Genomic DNA, 17465 nt, shown 5'->3' with positions numbered 1-17465 from the left:
TCAGTAGTGACAGGCAGTGGCAAGATGGAGTGCAATACATTCGAAATTCACGTTGTCCCCAGTGTGTCCTTCCTTCAAGCTGGCCATGGGTGAGACCTGCCGATTGGGAGTGGACAATCCCACCTTCTCAGTAGACGACTGTGCTCCTCTGTCCCAAAGCTGTGAGTCACTGGAGCAAGTTAAGGACAGTCACTGAGTCTTTTGTCAACAGGTGTCCAATCTTCTTGTACTTGAGAGGAGATACTTCCTTACAGGCCAAAAACTCGGTCTTCTGGTAAGTAAGTTAAGTAAGTAAGTAAGTAAATGTTGAAAAAGCCTTGGGGTTTCTACGGGAAAGACTGTGCCGGGAACCCCTGCTTATACTGCCGCGGAGACCCTCACGCTGCAGTGGAAGTCTGTGGAAGAAATGGGAAATGAGGACGCGGCCCCATCTCATTCTGCAGAAGTAGCCAGTACCCCGTAATGGTTGCCCTTCTTTTCGCTCATGTTTTCTGCTTGACTAAATACATGCGCACCCACACACAACAGTTTTGTGTTTCTAAACGTACAGAAATAAAATCATACTGGAGTAAGTATTCCGATTTGCTGCTTTTCATTCACCCTTCCATTGGGAGATTAAAAACCGAAATATGTTGTTACTACAATATTGTTCTTGCGACTTTTGGGAGGAGGGGTGCGGGTACCCCCCCCCCCCCCTCTGCTGATCTTGCGCTCTCACGCTCTCCCCTCACCCCCGCTCCCGGCCCCCTGGGGGACCCAGGCCGAGACTAAAGGCCTCCATCCCAGGGCAGAGGGCTAGGCGAGGGGCGTGGATGGAGTTGTGGGTGGGGGAAGGACACTAGGAGGATAGCAGGAGGGCTGGGGGAGGGGTGTGGGCAGAGCGGGGGAAGGACACCAGGAGACAAGGGGGGGAAGGGAGGGGCGGTAGAGGGGAGAGACCTTCCTCGGACCGGGTAGGAAATAGGGGACGACGCCCTGAGGCTCCATTCCTCACTCATTCAAGCCTCGTGTATTCATTCCACAAACGCGGCCGAGAACCCGGCTCGTGCGCACAACGCAGCCAAACCGCGCGTGTGCGGCGGCCCCGGGGGGAGGAGCCGCGTCCTCACGACCTCTGCAGGATGCTCGGCGCGCTCTTTTGTCCAAGCGGATGCGCCAGCATAGCCCCGAAGACGCCCCGCTTTTAATCGTCAATCACCGGTTCCCGGTTTATCGAATCTCTGCCCGAGTCAGAAAAACCTTTGTTCCAGAAAATCCTCAAAACTGGTGGTAGCTCTTTCTTGTACTTAAGGGTGGGCTCAACCCCAGGAGGTGGCCCCCAGCGCCGCGCGCCCCCTCCCCAGCTAAAAGGCTAGGGCCAGGCCCCGCTGGGATTCGAACCCAGGATCTCCTGTTTACAAGACAGGCGCTTTAACCAGCTAAGCCACGGAGCCAAACAAAATGCTAGCTTCGATAAGTACCTTTTAATTCACCTCTTCCCCCCGCCTCACCTTGTGTTTTGTTTTGAGAAACAGGACTTTCCGTGCTGGTTTCATTCATATGCAGGCACTTTGTGTGCCTTGCGGTGGCTGAACCAAGGGCATGACAGAGCGTGGGTACTGTCTCCCCGCAGCTCAGGAGCTGAAATGAGGCCACAGATCGCGCATCTGAGTCCAGACTTCAAGTGAAAATAATACTGTAAATGTCTCACGTTTCTATAGCACTTTACAATTTACTGAAAGCTTTCAAATTTATTTCCCCTTTTGGAGGCAAACCGTAAGAGACTCTTACATACAGAGAACAAACTGAAGGTTGATGGGGGTGGGGACAATGGGGGATGGGCATGGAGGAGGTCACTTGTTGGGATGAGCGCGGGGGTGTTGGATGTAAGAGATGAATCACTGGGTTCTACTCCTGCAGCCAAAACCAAACTGTGTACTGACTTGAGAATGAATGAATGAATGAATGAATGAATGCATTTCCCCCTTGAACTCGAATGGCAACCCCAAGGTGCTGAGCACATTACTGTCCCTATTTTACATTCAACACCAATGAAGTAAGGGACTTGTTCAGGTTCACTCAGGCAAACACCAGGGTCAAGACCTAAGCTCCTCTTCTGACGCTCATCCAACCACATTGTTAGTACAGCATTTTCCAAGAAGCCCAGGAATCCTAGGGACTACAAAAGCAGCAGCCTAGTTCTTGCTCATGCCCTCTGTCCATCGTGACCCAGCCCAGGGCGGTGGGGTCACCTCTACCTGATGCACTGATGTTCTCTCGACAGAGGAGTAAAAAAGGCCAAATCAAGGACTGTTTGTTTGCTGCTGCTCAAAAGTAACCTGTCGATTCTGCTCACATTCCATTATCCAGGGTGAAGTGAATGAGGCAATTAAAGATGGGGGGGAGGGGGAGTAATCAACTGACCCCAGGAAGTAACCTTGTCCCTGGGAGTAATCATGGTACCCCAGGAAGTAATCTTGCCCCTGGGAGTAATCATGGTACCCCAGGAAGTAATCTTGCCCCTGGGAGTAATCATGGTACCCCAGGAAGTAATCTTGCCCCTGGGAGTAATCATGGTACCCCAGGAAGTAATCTTGCCCCTGGGAGTAATCATGGTACCCCAGGAAGTAACCTTGCCCCTGGGAGTAATCATGGTACCCCAGGATGTAACCTTGCCCCTGGGAGTAATCATGGTACCCCAGGAAGTAACCTTGTCCCTGGGAGTAATCATGGTACCCCAGGAAGTAACCTTGCCCCTGGGAGTAATCATGGTACCCCAGGAAGTAATCTTGCCCCTGGGAGTAATCATGGTACCCCAGGAAGTAATCTTGCCCCTGGGAGTAATCATGGTACCCCAGGATGTAATCTTGCCCCTGGGAGTAATCATGGTACCCCAGGATGTAACCTTGCCCCTGGGAGTAATCATGGTACCCCAGGAAGTAATCTTGCCCCTGGGAGTAATCATGGTACCCCAGGAAGTAACCTTGCCCCTGGGAGTAATCATGGTACCCCAGGATGTAACCTTGCCCCTGGGAGTAATCATGGTACCCCAGGAAGTAACCTTGCCCCTGGGAGTAATCATGGTACCCCAGGAAGTAATCTTGCCCCTGGGAGTAATCATGGTACCCCAGGATGTAACCTTGCCCCTGGGAGTAATCATGGTACCCCAGGAAGTAATCTTGCCCCTGGGAGTAATCATGGTACCCCAGGAAGTAACCTTGCCCCTGGGAGTAATCATGGTACCCCAGGATGTAACCTTGCCCCTGGGAGTAATCAACTGACCCCAGGAAGTAACCTTGTCCCTGGGAGTAATCATGGTACCCCAGGAAGTAATCTTGCCCCTGGGAGTAATCATGGTACCCCAGGAAGTAACCTTGCCCCTGGGAGTAATCATGGTACCCCAGGATGTAATCTTGCCCCTGGGAGTAATCATGGTACCCCAGGATGTAACCTTGCCCCTGGGAGTAATCATGGTACCCCAGGAAGTAATCTTGCCCCTGGGAGTAATCATGGTACCCCAGGAAGTAACCTTGCCCCTGGGAGTAATCATGGTACCCCAGGATGTAACCTTGCCCCTGGGAGTAATCAACTGACCCCAGGAAGTAACCTTGTCCCTGGGAGTAATCATGGTACCCCAGGAAGTAACCTTGCCCCTGGGGGTAATCATGGCACCCCAGGAAGTAATCTTGCCCCTGGGAGTAATCATGGTACCCCAGGAAGTAATCTTGCCCCTGGGAGTAATCATGGTACCCCAGGATGTAATCTTGCCCCTGGGAGTAATCATGGTACCCCAGGATGTAACCTTGCCCCTGGGAGTAATCATGGTACCCCAGGAAGTAATCTTGCCCCTGGGAGTAATCATGGTACCCCAGGAAGTAACCTTGCCCCTGGGAGTAATCATGGTACCCCAGGATGTAACCTTGCCCCTGGGAGTAATCAACTGACCCCAGGAAGTAACCTTGTCCCTGGGAGTAATCATGGTACCCCAGGAAGTAACCTTGCCCCTGGGAGTAATCATGGTACCCCAGGAAGTAATCTTGCCCCTGGGAGTAATCATGGTACCCCAGGAAGTAATCTTGCCCCTGGGAGTAATCATGGTACCCCAGGAAGTAATCTTGCCCCTGGGAGTAATCATGGTACCCCAGGATGTAACCTTGCCCCTGGGAGTAATCATGGTACCCCAGGAAGTAACCTTGCCCCTGGGAGTAATCATGATACCCCAGGATGTAACCTTGCCCCTGGGAGTAATCATGGTACCCCAGGAAGTAACCTTGCCCCTGGGAGTAATCATGGTACCCCAGGAAGTAACCTTGCCCCTGGGAGTAATCATGGTACCCCAGGATGTAACCTTGCCCCTGGGAGTAATCATGGTACCCCAGGATGTAACCTTGCCCCTGGGAGTAATCATGGTACCCCAGGATGTAACCTTGCCCCTGGGAGTAATCATGGTACCCCAGGAAGTAATCTTGCCCCTGGGAGTAATCATGGTACCCCAGGAAGTAACCTTGCCCCTGGGAGTAATCATGGTACCCCAGGATGTAACCTTGCCCCTGGGAGTAATCATGGTACCCCAGGAAGTAACCTTGCCCCTGGGAGTAATCATGGTACCCCAGGAAGTAACCTTGCCCCTGGGAGTAATCATGATACCCCAGGATGTAACCTTGCCCCTGGGAGTAATCATGGTACCCCAGGAAGTAACCTTGCCCCTGGCAGTAATCATCTTTAACCCCAGGAAGAGGCAGCAAATACTTCTGAATAATCACCTACCACAACGACAAAAATCCAGTATTATCTCTCACTTTCAAAACCCAGGAGTTTTCTTTTTTCTTTTAAAGTTTTCTTCGTTTGCTCATCTCCTCCCTATTTGTGTTGAAAATGTTTAGTTTTGTGTCTTTCAAGCTTTATTCTCTTTTACTGGACAATAGCTATCTTTATGTGAGAGAGAAGGTCTCGAGGTTTATGACTGGGCTTAAACCAACAGCCAGGATGTGTCCTGATCCTTTCCTTTCCACCACATCCAAAAATCCTTGAAGAGGCAGCCAGGAGCCAGGTCATGTCAGCCTGGCCAGGTCAGGGCATCTGTATCAGGTGACAGCACTGGCCCAAGCACACAGCTGGATGAGGGCAGGGCAGGGGAAGGCAAAGACTTCCCAGCAGCAGGCTGGCCATGGTGCAGAGGTGACTGTCTGTAAAGGCTCCCTCAGACTCCTGTTTTACCAAGAGTTCTTCTTAGCAACTTTCATTTTACCAAGCATTTTGTAGAGTTGACAATCACTTGCATGCCTCTCTCTCACTCCTTGGCTCCCGTTAAAATCTTATCCCCACTTCTCTCCTTACTTCTTAGGATTCCTTCCCCACATCTTGTTGAGTGCTCTTTTCCTAACTGACTCTTACATACAGCATTCCAAGAACTTGGTCCTAGGAATTTCTCCTACCATTCCATTCATTCTCCTTTAGATAATCTTACTGAGTTTCCTGCTGGTCAAAACCTTTCATCCAACTCCAAATTTGTAGTTTAGCCTTTTGTTGGAACTCTGATTTTCCCAACAAATGCCTCAAACTTATCAAGTCAAAAAAGGTTATCTTTTTTTGTCTGTTCCTCCTACACAGACCTTCCCTGTGTCTTGATCCTAAATCACTGAAATAACATCAATAGCTGTCCCGAGGTCAAAGATAGGCCACACGGGGATTAGGGAAAATTTGTATGAACATATTATGGAAGTATCTTTGTAAAAATCAGGTATTTTTAAATTTTCTAAAGAAACCGCTACTATGTATAATTACAGGTATGTTCCTTGTGAAATAATGTAAGGTTTCATTTCTACACCTGTTGTTTTCAGTTGATTATCCTTCAACATGAAGAAAACTTCCTTCTCCTTGAAAAGAGGAGAGATCTGTATTTCTTTTTTTTAATTTTTAATGTTTATTTATTTTTGAGAGAGAGAGGCAGAGTGAGAGCAGGGGAGGGGTAGAGAGAGAAAGAGACACAGGATCTGAAGCAGGCTCCAGGCCCCGAGCTGACAGCATAGAGCCCGACGCGGGGCTCGAACTCACAAACTGCGAGAACATGACCCAAGCCGAAGTCGGACGCTTAACCAAACGAGCCACCCAGGCACCCCGAGATCTGTATTTCTATAAAAGGTTTGGACAGTATACTTTTCCTAACCCATAGAGAATTTCTGGCTTTACTTATCTGTGAAATTAAGTATAACAAGATCAGTAAGTTTATAGTGGGTTAATTAACCAGGATTGGCATGGAAATTTGTTGGAAAAAACATAATTTACAACTTTAAAGAACAAACTCAATTTTTTAAACATGTATCTTTAATAAATACAGTTTCCTATGACAAAATATTTTATTAACAAGTCCTAAATTTAGGCAATTACTATTAAAATCCTTGAATTTAATAGGACAGCTTCTTGCTCATCTCAGCAAATATATTAGCCAGTAATTCAATTTGTTGATGAGAAGATGATTATATTTATACATATAAATTATATAAATATGTATTAATGTACTTAATATGTATTAAATTATATATACATAAAACCTTAATATGACCTTAATTCCACCTGGCAAATGCTCTATATTTTTGTAGCAATTGGAATGGAAATATTTTCCAATCCTCTCCCCTTTCTTTATAACAAAATGATTTTTTGTATTTTCAAAAGCACTTGAGTAAACCATCACCTTCTTCTTTTTTTTTTTTTAATTTTTTTTAAACGTTTATTTATTTTTGAGACAGAGAGAGACAGAGCATGAACGGGGGAGGGGCAGAGAGAGAGGGAGACACAGAATCGGAAGCTGACTCCAGGCTCTGAGCCACCAGCCCAGAGCCCGACGCGGGGCTCGAACTCACGTAACGCGAGATCGTGACCTGAGCTGAAGTCGGATGCTTAACCGACTGCACCACCCAGGCACCCCATCACCTTTTTCTTTCAAGATTTTTAAATTAAATTCTACTGTGATTTTAATTTTGAAAATAAATTTCATTTTAACCAAAGTTGAATTAGAGTACTTTTTTAAGCTTACAAATGTATATTCCTAGATGCATTCATGACTGAATGATTTTGCAAAATCTATTCCCTGTCTTGATATCTGCTGTTAAAGTTTTGAGGAAAGAACTCTTCAGACTTCTTAATACACATGAAATACAATGTCCAATTTAGGATTGTACCATAAACTGTTTTATATCTTTTTTCAGTTAATACGATATTTTGACCAGTTTCCCATGGAAGAAAATACGTATAAATTTTTATTATTAAGACTGCTTAGAATCTAAATGTATCAAAGAAGCATTACTTGACTAAACAGTTCCTGTGAAGTTGGCTCCTGGATGATTTCCTTTTGTGTAGAGTAATATAAACTCTCCTAACATATTAATCTCACAATTAGATTTGGGGCATAGGTTACATAATTTTCTAAAAATTCTAGTTGTTGGTAAAATGTTGCCAAGTTTTTAAATGTTTCCATGCTTATTTCTAAATTGTTGTCTTGAGAGGCTGTAAGCCCTAAGAATTTCTCCATCCAGCCAGCATCCAGAAAGTGTTTGACATGTTAACCAGTATTGGCAGACTTGGAGGGTTGCCTCTCTCTGCCATTCTCCGTCATCTGGGTGACAGAATTCCTGTTGCATGGCAGTGCCCTGGTATAGGGGATGAATCCGGATTTTTCTAAGGCAGCCATGGCAATCCTCTTCCCCTTAAGTAAAGAGATGGGTAGGGTAGTGATGTGACCCAATTACACTGTTTAGTTGAAGGGAAACCACTGGAGGTTGTGGAAAAGACTTTTTCTTACTGGTGAAAGAGTTTCCAGAGAAGGTTCTTTCCTACTTAGCTGTTTTTCTGCGAATGAGCTGGGAAAGCCAGCTGTGACCTCTGACAACATCAGGACAAAGACCAACAGACAGGAAAGGACAGAACACAGAAAACCTGGCTCCCTGACCACATTTCTGGGTTATTGAAATAATCCTGAGGCCACTTTATCTTGCTACATTAAAAAAAAAAATGTGTTTATGATTTAAAAGACTTTTAGCTGAATATTCTGTTTTTGTTTTTTTTTTTTATGTTTTTGGTTTTTTGCCCTTGCTGTGTCCTCCCTAAAAAGGAGGTATACTTTCCCAATCCACTGACACTGGGTTTAGCAATAGGACTTGATTTGACCAGTGGATGTGGGTGGAAGGGGGTTGTGTGGTTCTGAGCTGGGCTTTCAAAGTCATGGCCAAGCTCTCCAGCCCATCTGCATCATACCAGCAGAAGGGCACACGTGGTGGCTGCTGGTCTGGAATGAGAAGACACATGGAGACATAGACATAACACAGCAAAAGCCCCGCCAACCCCAGCTGAGCCCAGCAGAACGGAGCCAAACAACAGACCTGTGAGGAGCAAATGTCTTACTTTAAGCCGCTGGGTCCTCGACCCATTTCTTTTTTCTTCTACTCTGTTCAACACTTCTTATTTATTCAAAAGATCACCATCAAACATATAATAGAGCAAGTGTATCTATGTACTATGTATTCAAAATGTTTTCCCAATTACTCATTTTTTTATATTTATTAATACTTGTTTCAACATAGAACTATAAATTTTCAATGGGTTAAATCCAATGCTTGCTTCTTTATAGTAACTTTCCTGGGAGTCATTGTTTGATGACTTTCCCTCCCACTATTTACATAATTATCATCTAAATGTATCCTAACATTTAAAAAGTACATTTAAACAATAATATATCTGGGATTTATATTTTGGTGAAAGTACTAAAATAAAGGTCTTCATTTGTTCCAAAGTATTAGCTTCCTCTCCCAGAGGTAATTGTTATTTCCTCTTTTGAAACATCATTTTTATGATACAATCTTCCCTTGACTTATGAAGGCAATTTGTGCATGAAAAATATAAGGCAAATGATCATAAGTAGAATATTAGCATTTGTTACAATGCAAAGTATTAATACAATCCTGAGTCCCTAAATTGACATCTATGTGTTCATTTATTCACCAAATATTTATTGAACAATACCATGTGCTAGGCATTTTTCTAGGTCATGGGGATATAGCAATAAACAAAATAGATTAAAAACCCCATTCTCTCGGGGTGACTGGGTGGCTCATTGGGTTGAGTGTCTGACTCTGGCTCAGGTCATGACCTCTTGAGTTCGAGCCCCATGTCGGGCTCTGTGCTGATAGCTTGACTGAGCTAGGCTGATAGCCTGCTTCAGATTCTATGTCTCCCTCTCTCTCTGTCACTTCCCTGCTCTCTCTCCCTCTCTAAATAAACGTTAAAAAAATCCACTCATGGCTACCATATTCTAGTGGGAAACAGAAAAATTTATAAGGAGAGAATAGGAAACCAGGGCAGACAGGGGTGGATTGTATAAGGCAGTCCAAGCTGCTGTAAGCTTTGTGTTTTATTTGGAATGAGATGGGAAACACGGGAGGGTGTTGAGCAGAGTGATATAATTTAATCTACACTTTCAGAATATCTCTCTGGCTGTTGAGAATGGACTGAACAGGAGTGAGGGCAAAGTCAGAGAGATCAGTAGGAGTTATTTGTAACGACACAGAAATCTCAGAAAGGGTGAGGGTTGACTCAGTGCTATTGATAAGATAAAGTCGCTATTCCCTGTTGTGAAGAAAGATTGGGTATATTAACGTGCCAGTTACTACACAAGTACAGAAAACACTTATAGATGGGTTACAGTCAGACTAGGTTAGATACATGCATATCTCCATCATAAATTTGAATTTCTTGCTAGTTTATTTGCTCAGATGAACAAGAAGCTCTCCTATCAAATTCAAAGATTTTAATAGTAATTGCCATTAGGACTTTCATTGAAATATCTTGTCTGTAAGAAATTGTATTTGTTGGACAGAAGTTAAAGCAAACTGGGTCTGTTCCTTATATATGTTAAAAAACAATTCTCAGCACTCTGCTCTGCCCAACTTACCTGTTATTTAGCATTTCAAGTTCCTTCTTGGCGTTTTAACCCTAATAAGTTCACATTCTTGCTAATATTATCTTACAGTAAATGTTTATGTAGATTTCCCAGATGTTTATTCTTTTCTTTGCTTATCATTCCTTGTTGAGCTTAGATTTTCCTTCATGGTTAAATTTTATTCTTTCTTACTTATGTCTTTAACAGCTTTTTTTTTTTAACTGAAAGTTTGTTGGTATCGTGTCTCTCCTGACATTTGTGAAAACGTTTGTACTCCTCTCTCATTCTTTTCTTTTTTCTTTCTTTTTTTTTTTTTTTTTTTTTGGTAATCCTCTCTCATTCTTGAACACCGCAGTGACCAGTGGCTTGCATCTATCTTAGTTTGACAGTTATTTTTTTTCAGCTCTTTGAAAACGTTTTTCAACATTTTCTGTCTTCTGTCATGGCTGTCGAAAAACCTACTGTAAGTCAATTTTATTTATTTGTTATTTTTAAGTCCCTCGTTGCTTTTAGTATATTTTTCCCATTATGATGGATCTATGTATAAATTTAGTTTTATTTATCTGGCTTTGGGCTGTTTTGTAGCTTGATTTTGAGGGCTCAGGCCGTTCTCAAATCTAGAATATTCTTGTGCTTCATTTCTTCAAAGATCCCTTACTGCCCCTTCTCTACTCTCTTATAAATAGATGTTGGAGATTCTCAGTCTTTCCTTCATAATGTCAGTTCTTTCATAATTTTCCTTTTTAAAATCCGTTCATCCTGTCTTCAGCATCACTTTTGTCAGATTTACATTCTAGCAACTATTTTGTACCTTAAACTTTGAGAACATATCAAAGAATATTTATAACTCAATACAAAGTATTTAAAAAAAAACCAGTATGTTGAACACTGTTTTATTCACCACCCATGTTGAGAAACAAATCATGACCAAAGTGGTCCTCCCTGAGCCCCTGCCCTCCTCCTTCCCCCACCCGACACAGGGCACCTCCGACAGAAACTCCGTTTTCATATTTTGTAGCGTTCTCTTTTCTTTACATTTTTACCACCTCATATCTCTCATTTGTGCTGTTGAGGTTTTCATATTTTAAAAAACATCAAATTTCATATTTTAAAAAACAAATGATGTTTAAAACACATCATTTAAAAAAGCATCATTAAACTTTTTTTGACATAAATGGAACAATACTTCAGTATTCTTCTGCAACTTTGTTTTCTCTTTCAATATTATGTTCTAAATTTAACCCATGTTGATGTGTGTAATTATAAGCCACTTGTTTTGTTTTGTTTTAATTTAAATCCAAGTTAGTTAACACACAGTGTGGTCTTGGCTTCAGAAGTAGAACTCAGTGATTCATCACTTACATACAACACTCAGCACTCATCCCTACAAGTGCCCTCCTCAATGCCCATCACCCATCTAGCCCCACCCCCCCACCCCCCAGCAACCCTCAGTTTGTTCTCTGTACTTAAGAGCCTCGCTGCTAACAGTCTGCCTCCCTGTTTGTATCTTATTTTTCCTTCCCTTCCCCCAAGCTTATCTGTTTTGTTTCTTAAATTCCACACATGAGTAGGTTTCATGCTCAGCATAGAACCCAACGTGGTGCTTGAACTCAAGACCCTGAGATCAAGACCTGAGCTGAGATCAAGAGTCAGACACTCAACTGACTAAGCCACCCAGGCGCCCCCAGGTCACTTGCCTTTCCAAGTAAACTTTATTGAGGTATACCATACATACAATAAAACGCACCCATTTTAATTACATAATTTTGATGGATTTTGACATATATATATATATATTTATTTCATCACATCTCCCAAATTCTCTCAGTGATGATGTGATTTTACTACTGTAATTTAGCTGTTGAGTAACATAGTACATTGTATTCTGTGAATGGACATTTGGGTTGTTTCCCACTTGGGCTCTTATACACTCTGATGTCATAACCATTCAGATGCACGGCTCCTCCAGGGCTCGACACATAACCAACAGTGGACGTGGTAAGCCTTCAGGGCGTGGACATCTTCAAATGTACTGAATACTAACTTGTTTTACACAAGGTTTACAGCTTTGTGTTTCACATTTAAGTCTCTAATGCATTTAGAATGCAGGGGTCCAATTCCATATGCTCCCAAATGGATAGTCATTTTTTTCTTTTCTCCACTGAGCAGGAACAGTCCTGTTGTATCAGGTTTCCATATGTTGGTGGGATTGCTTCTGGGATCCCTATTACACCGCAGTGGTTTATTTGTCTGTCTCCGCCTTCATACTACCATGTCTCACACACTATAGCTTTATAACGAGTTTTAATATTCTTAGCCAGTCTGATGCTTAGCTCTTGTGTATACAGATACTTGTTATATTGCATAACACCTGCACTGGCATATTCAGTAGGACTGTAAACTGGCACCTTTGTAACACCAAGCCTTTCAATATGTCCCCTTGCTTTTCTCCTTAATGACATGTCCCCATCCACACCACTATCTCCAGGATCGATCACACAGGCCTCATGGCCTCCTTGCCTCTCAGTCTGCACTTTACTTCCCATATTGTAGGCACAGAAATCTTGCTGAACTGTAATTTGGGTCACCTTCTATTTATGATCCCTTCAGTGCTTCCCAGTGTCTCCCGGATGAAGGCTATGCTCCTTACCTGGGTTTATCCTCAAGAACCGGCTTCTGTTCTGCGGCCTCCTCACCTCCGGCCTCCTTCCTGACCGATAGCACCCCACACGCCCTTGTGCTCTGCCCAGAGTTCACTCTTGGTTCCTCGAGTTAACTATGACAGATCTTTCAGATGGGAAATGGTAATTTGGAAAAAATTTCCCTCCTAAAGATGCAAAAGAGATTTCAGTCAGAAATTAACTTGTGTTTACTAAGATAAAGCACATCATAATCACACTCCTAAAAGTCATACAATCCATAACGGCCTCATGCTCTTTCATTTTTACGTTTTTTAATGAACCCAAGGTTTAATTAATTAAAACCATAATTGTATCAATAATAAATAATAGTAATAATTGGTTGTATTCAGTGTAACACAAGTATAGCAGAATATAAAACACATAGCATGTTCTTTGAGCCAGTAAATGCATGTTTTATTTCATCATAATAATGCCTAATTCTATGGTGTTTGGAGCTTTCACAATAATCTTTCTATCTTGGTGTGAAACCAGAAAAGACATTCTGGAAGTTATTACTTAGGAGTGCCCAGGAAGGGTACAAACTGGGCTGCTTTCCTCATCCAGTCTGCAGGGTCCTAGCAGACCCCCTGCAGGAGGGACACAGCAACACCACAGAGCCCGGCACCTCCCAACCTCAATCCTCAGTGACTCAATCCTCAGTGTCTGAAAAATCCTGGGAGCCGGCCAGCCCAGGAGGGAGGCCCAGGGCCGCACTGCATCACTAATACCAGTCAGTTTCTCCCTCCCTCCTCCTCCCCCCTGCACAAAGCCCTGCCCTGTGTTTCTTCCTCACTTCCTTCTTTTTCAGGCTTGTCACCACCAGGGCTGATGGGGAGGAGGTCCTCTGAATCGGGGCATAAATTCTGCAAAGCCTCCAACTGCATATCCCTCTTCTGACCTGCTGCTTCCCCCAAACTCAGCCCTACTCATGGCAATAAACCTTGCTAGGAGGCCAGGTTCGTGGAAAGATGTCAAAGTATGTACACACACACACACACACACACACACAGAGTCAACTGGTAACCTGCTCTCTGATTAGACCCTGGAATTCTAGCTTTCTCATGGGATCATGGGAGATATTTTTCAGGGCATTTGCGGGGGCCTTGCCCACAAATATATGTACAGAAAGAGAATCGACCTTCAGCTTAACTTCTTTCACCTCTTTCAACCCCCGGCAGCTGTAAATGTCATCAGCCTTTGCTGGAGGGCTCTCCCGCTGCAGGACCACTGTCCTGAGCGGGACACTAGCTGAGGGCTCAGACTTCCACTCCTTGGTGTCAGCCGACCCACAGGGAACTTGCATCCCTTTGTCACTCCAAAGTGTGGGATCGTGAGCTGATCTGCAGGAATAACCACCGCTCTCCAACCTCTTCCTCCTGCTCAGGCAGCCACAGGGCCCATGAGCACATCCTCGGCCTAACCCGACGCCCAATCTGGGAGTGAAATGCAAGGCCCTTCGTCCTGAAGGATCACTTACAAGTGACTTCCTGGCAAAATCAAAGCAGGTGCTTCCTGGCATGTCTACAGACATGTGAACTCACTGCACAACAAGCAGAAAATAGGAAGAAAAAGATCACATGACTTACAGTCACTAGTCACCCAATTCATGTTAAGATTTCATGTAAACTGTACCTCAATAAAGCTGTTGAAAAAAAAAATGTACAGTAAGATAATAAAACACACAGGGAGGAGGAAACAGAAGAAAGTCAAATTTCCCAAAATGTGAAAAAGGTACAGGTAAAGCAATCCAGCCTCCTGGTAGCATATCATTTGCAGGAGAAACAGGCAGCCAGTAAAGAAAATATCCAAGAAGGCCAAAATTCACACCAAAAATTCTGCCCAGATGATTCTAATTCTGTTCTCAAATATCTACTACTTTATATTTCTTACAGATAAAGAGGACTTAGTTCTCTTTTAAAATGTATTCTTTATGTCCATCAGTTTATTTTCTCCCAGACACTTGAGCTATTTATAGAAATAAATATAAAATCACCACACATATATTGCTTTTTAATTTTGAAAATTGGAAGCACAATACTTTATTCAATCAATAAAACAAATGGTAAAATTTTTTAAATGTAAGTCCCTTAGTTCCAAAATATAGTCAGATAGGAGACAGGACACATAAAATGTAGGTGGAAGAAATTAAACCATTGTTGCATATGTCTATCCACCAATACCACTTTTTTTGAGAAGCCGTAAGATTTTATCAAACATGCACAATAAAATATAATCCTACTAAAGGTTCAGAATTGAATGTGAAAAATGTTTCCTCTGCTTTCTAACATTTTTGGGATCCATTCCAATGAAACTTTTTAATCAATAAAATATTAGTGACATTTCATATGACTACATCTCTTTCCCGTCTTCAACTTTCAATGTTACATTTCTTTGAAAATAAGCACTTACTGTTATGTTGCTTTTCTGTCTAGGAAAAGACTCATTTTCCTCAAGGATCTTGGCATGTTTTTACCCTAAAGAAACTGCCATGTGCTAACAGTCTGTTTTCCATAATTCCAAGTGAGTGCAGGCAGGAGAGCAGATATGTGTGCCATTTTTCTGAATCATCTCCGCACCGTAGAGGTTATAAATCTACCTGAAGAGCTCGTCATTCCTGGCTCTGTCCCAGAGAACCTGAACAGCAATCGGCTCAAGCAAAATCTAAAAGTCTGTACCTGACCTAAACTCATCACTATGACACTATGATAGGTGTTTCCCTGTCCTCACCACGTAAACAGTGTGTAAACATGCACCAACAAAGGAAACTTAACATTAGCTTCCCACCTGACCACCCAGGACACTCAGATTCCAATTCCAGCCTTAAGTTCACTTCCCCTCACTGATCTAATCTGCCACTTCAGAGAAATCACTGCCATCCAGAAGTCGTCCTACAATCTTCATATCCTGATGAAATACAACAATAACAAAGACATACAAAATACAAGACCAAAATTTTTTAATATTAGAAACAACAGATTTAAAATTACATTTTAATAAATATAAGAAATATATCAAGAAAAGAATTATAAAAACTGTACACATAACTGAAAGTGTACATACAGACAATTTATATAGAGAATTGCTATTTTAATAACTTTCGTATTCCGTAATGCGTATATGCACACTTCGACTGAATACCTTAAAGTTTTTAATGTGATAAGTGAGCTTGCTTCTTGCTTGTTAGTTTGTCTAACCTGGGCTGGATGGATGACAATGCTACTCTCAGGGGATAATGTATATTCAAACTGTTTCTGTGCTTTGTCTTAATGACACTTAAAGTCGAGAACCCGGTCTCGCACAGGGACGTTGAGGGGAACAGAAGAAGGGATTTTAAAGCAACCTCAGCAAGCTCAGGATACTCATTTTTAACTTTTATCCAAAATGAAGGAAGTGATGCTGTATTTTCAAAATTCATTTTCAGTCCTTCATCAGCAGCCAGCTTCAACAAGTTATCCTGCAGGGTGACAGTTAAATTTAAGTTATCTTTTGATGAGAGGAATGGATTTTGGATCCATGAGTTCCCTATGCGTGGATCTTCTTTCGATGGAAAATACAATTCAAAACAATCTAACAAATTTGTAAGATGTTCATTGATAACTTTTCGCAGATAGACAATATCAAGGTCATTACCTACTTCATGGATAATTGTTGTTAAATTATGGAACATGTCATAACAATTCACAGAAACTCTGTTTCTCCAAGCTTCTAACTTTTGTTTTTGTCCTTCAATCTTATCAGCCATTGAAAAACATGTTGCATTTTTCCCTTGCATGGAAACGTTAAGATCATTAAAAATACTGAAGATGTCAGATAAATAAGCAAGTCTGGCTGTCCAATTCACGTCTTTGAAAAGTTGGGACCAAACTGGCTTCTTGCTTTGCAGAAACACTAAGAGTTCGTTTCGTATTTCGAACATTCTTGATAGAACTTTCCCCCGTGATAACCACCGCATCTCCGCGTGCAGTAACAACTGCTTGTGATCCGCTTCCATATTGTCGCACAACAAAGAGAACAATCTCGAATTTAATGCATTAGATTTTACATAATTCACAATTTTTACTGTGTCAGTAAGCACACTATTTAGTTCAGCTGATATCTTTTTCATGGCCAGACCCTCTCGATGAATGAAGCAATGTGTTATTTTACACTCCGGCGCAAGTTCCTTAATCTGGGCCACCACCTCGGACCGTCTCCCTGTCATCGAAGCCGCACCATCAGAACACAGGCCTACACAAAACTGAAGTTCTAGACCACACTTGTTGACGACATAATTCTTCACAGCTTCACACAGTTCTGAGCTAGTTGTGTTTGTTGGCAAAGAGGCTGAAAAGAAGAATTCTTCCTTTATGTCATCATCGTGTTCAAACCGCACGTACACCAAGAGAACAATCATGTTAGCGATATCTCTGCACTCGTCCAGCTGCAGCGAGAAGTACTTTGCTTCTTTTATTTGCTCTATGAGCTGGTCTTCCATGTCACTGGCCAGCTCCTGAATGCGCCGGGCGATGGTGTCATTGGACAGGGGCACCTGAGCCACCTTCTTGGCAGCCGACTCTCCCAGCATCTCCAGGCAGACCTCTTTGATGCAGTCTTTCACCAGGGTCTCCGCAATCGTGTACGGCGTCTTGGACTTGGCCACAGGCAGCGCCACCTTGTAGGAAGCCCGCAGGGCGCTAATGTTTATGTGAGAAACACTGAGCACCTGCTTTGATGGGCTCTTTAATTCACTACTCTTCCTCTCAAAGAATTCTTTTGGTTGTGAACTCATTTCTTTATGTTTTGAATATAAATGCCGCTTAAGTTTTGATGGTTTCATTGCTTCATTAGCCAGGATATCTCCACAAATAATACACTGTGGTTTCAGCACCTCACCA

The 17465-nt window shown here is 42.8% G+C and overlaps 1 non-coding gene across 1 annotated transcript; it reads right to left on the bottom strand.

Annotated features, from left to right (window-relative positions):
- Window positions 1-1359: 1359 nt before the first annotated feature.
- On the bottom strand, window positions 1360-1433 carry TRNAT-UGU (transfer RNA threonine (anticodon UGU)). The gene has a single exon. It is a non-coding gene; the product is annotated as a tRNA-Thr (tRNA).
- Between the last annotated feature and the right edge of the window lie 16032 nt (window positions 1434-17465).

Source organism: Neofelis nebulosa, chromosome 6 (assembly GCF_028018385.1).
Source record: "Neofelis nebulosa isolate mNeoNeb1 chromosome 6, mNeoNeb1.pri, whole genome shotgun sequence".
In the NCBI taxonomy this organism is placed as follows: Eukaryota; Metazoa; Chordata; class Mammalia; order Carnivora; family Felidae; genus Neofelis; species Neofelis nebulosa.
This window is presented reverse-complemented; position numbering and strand designations above follow the sequence as displayed.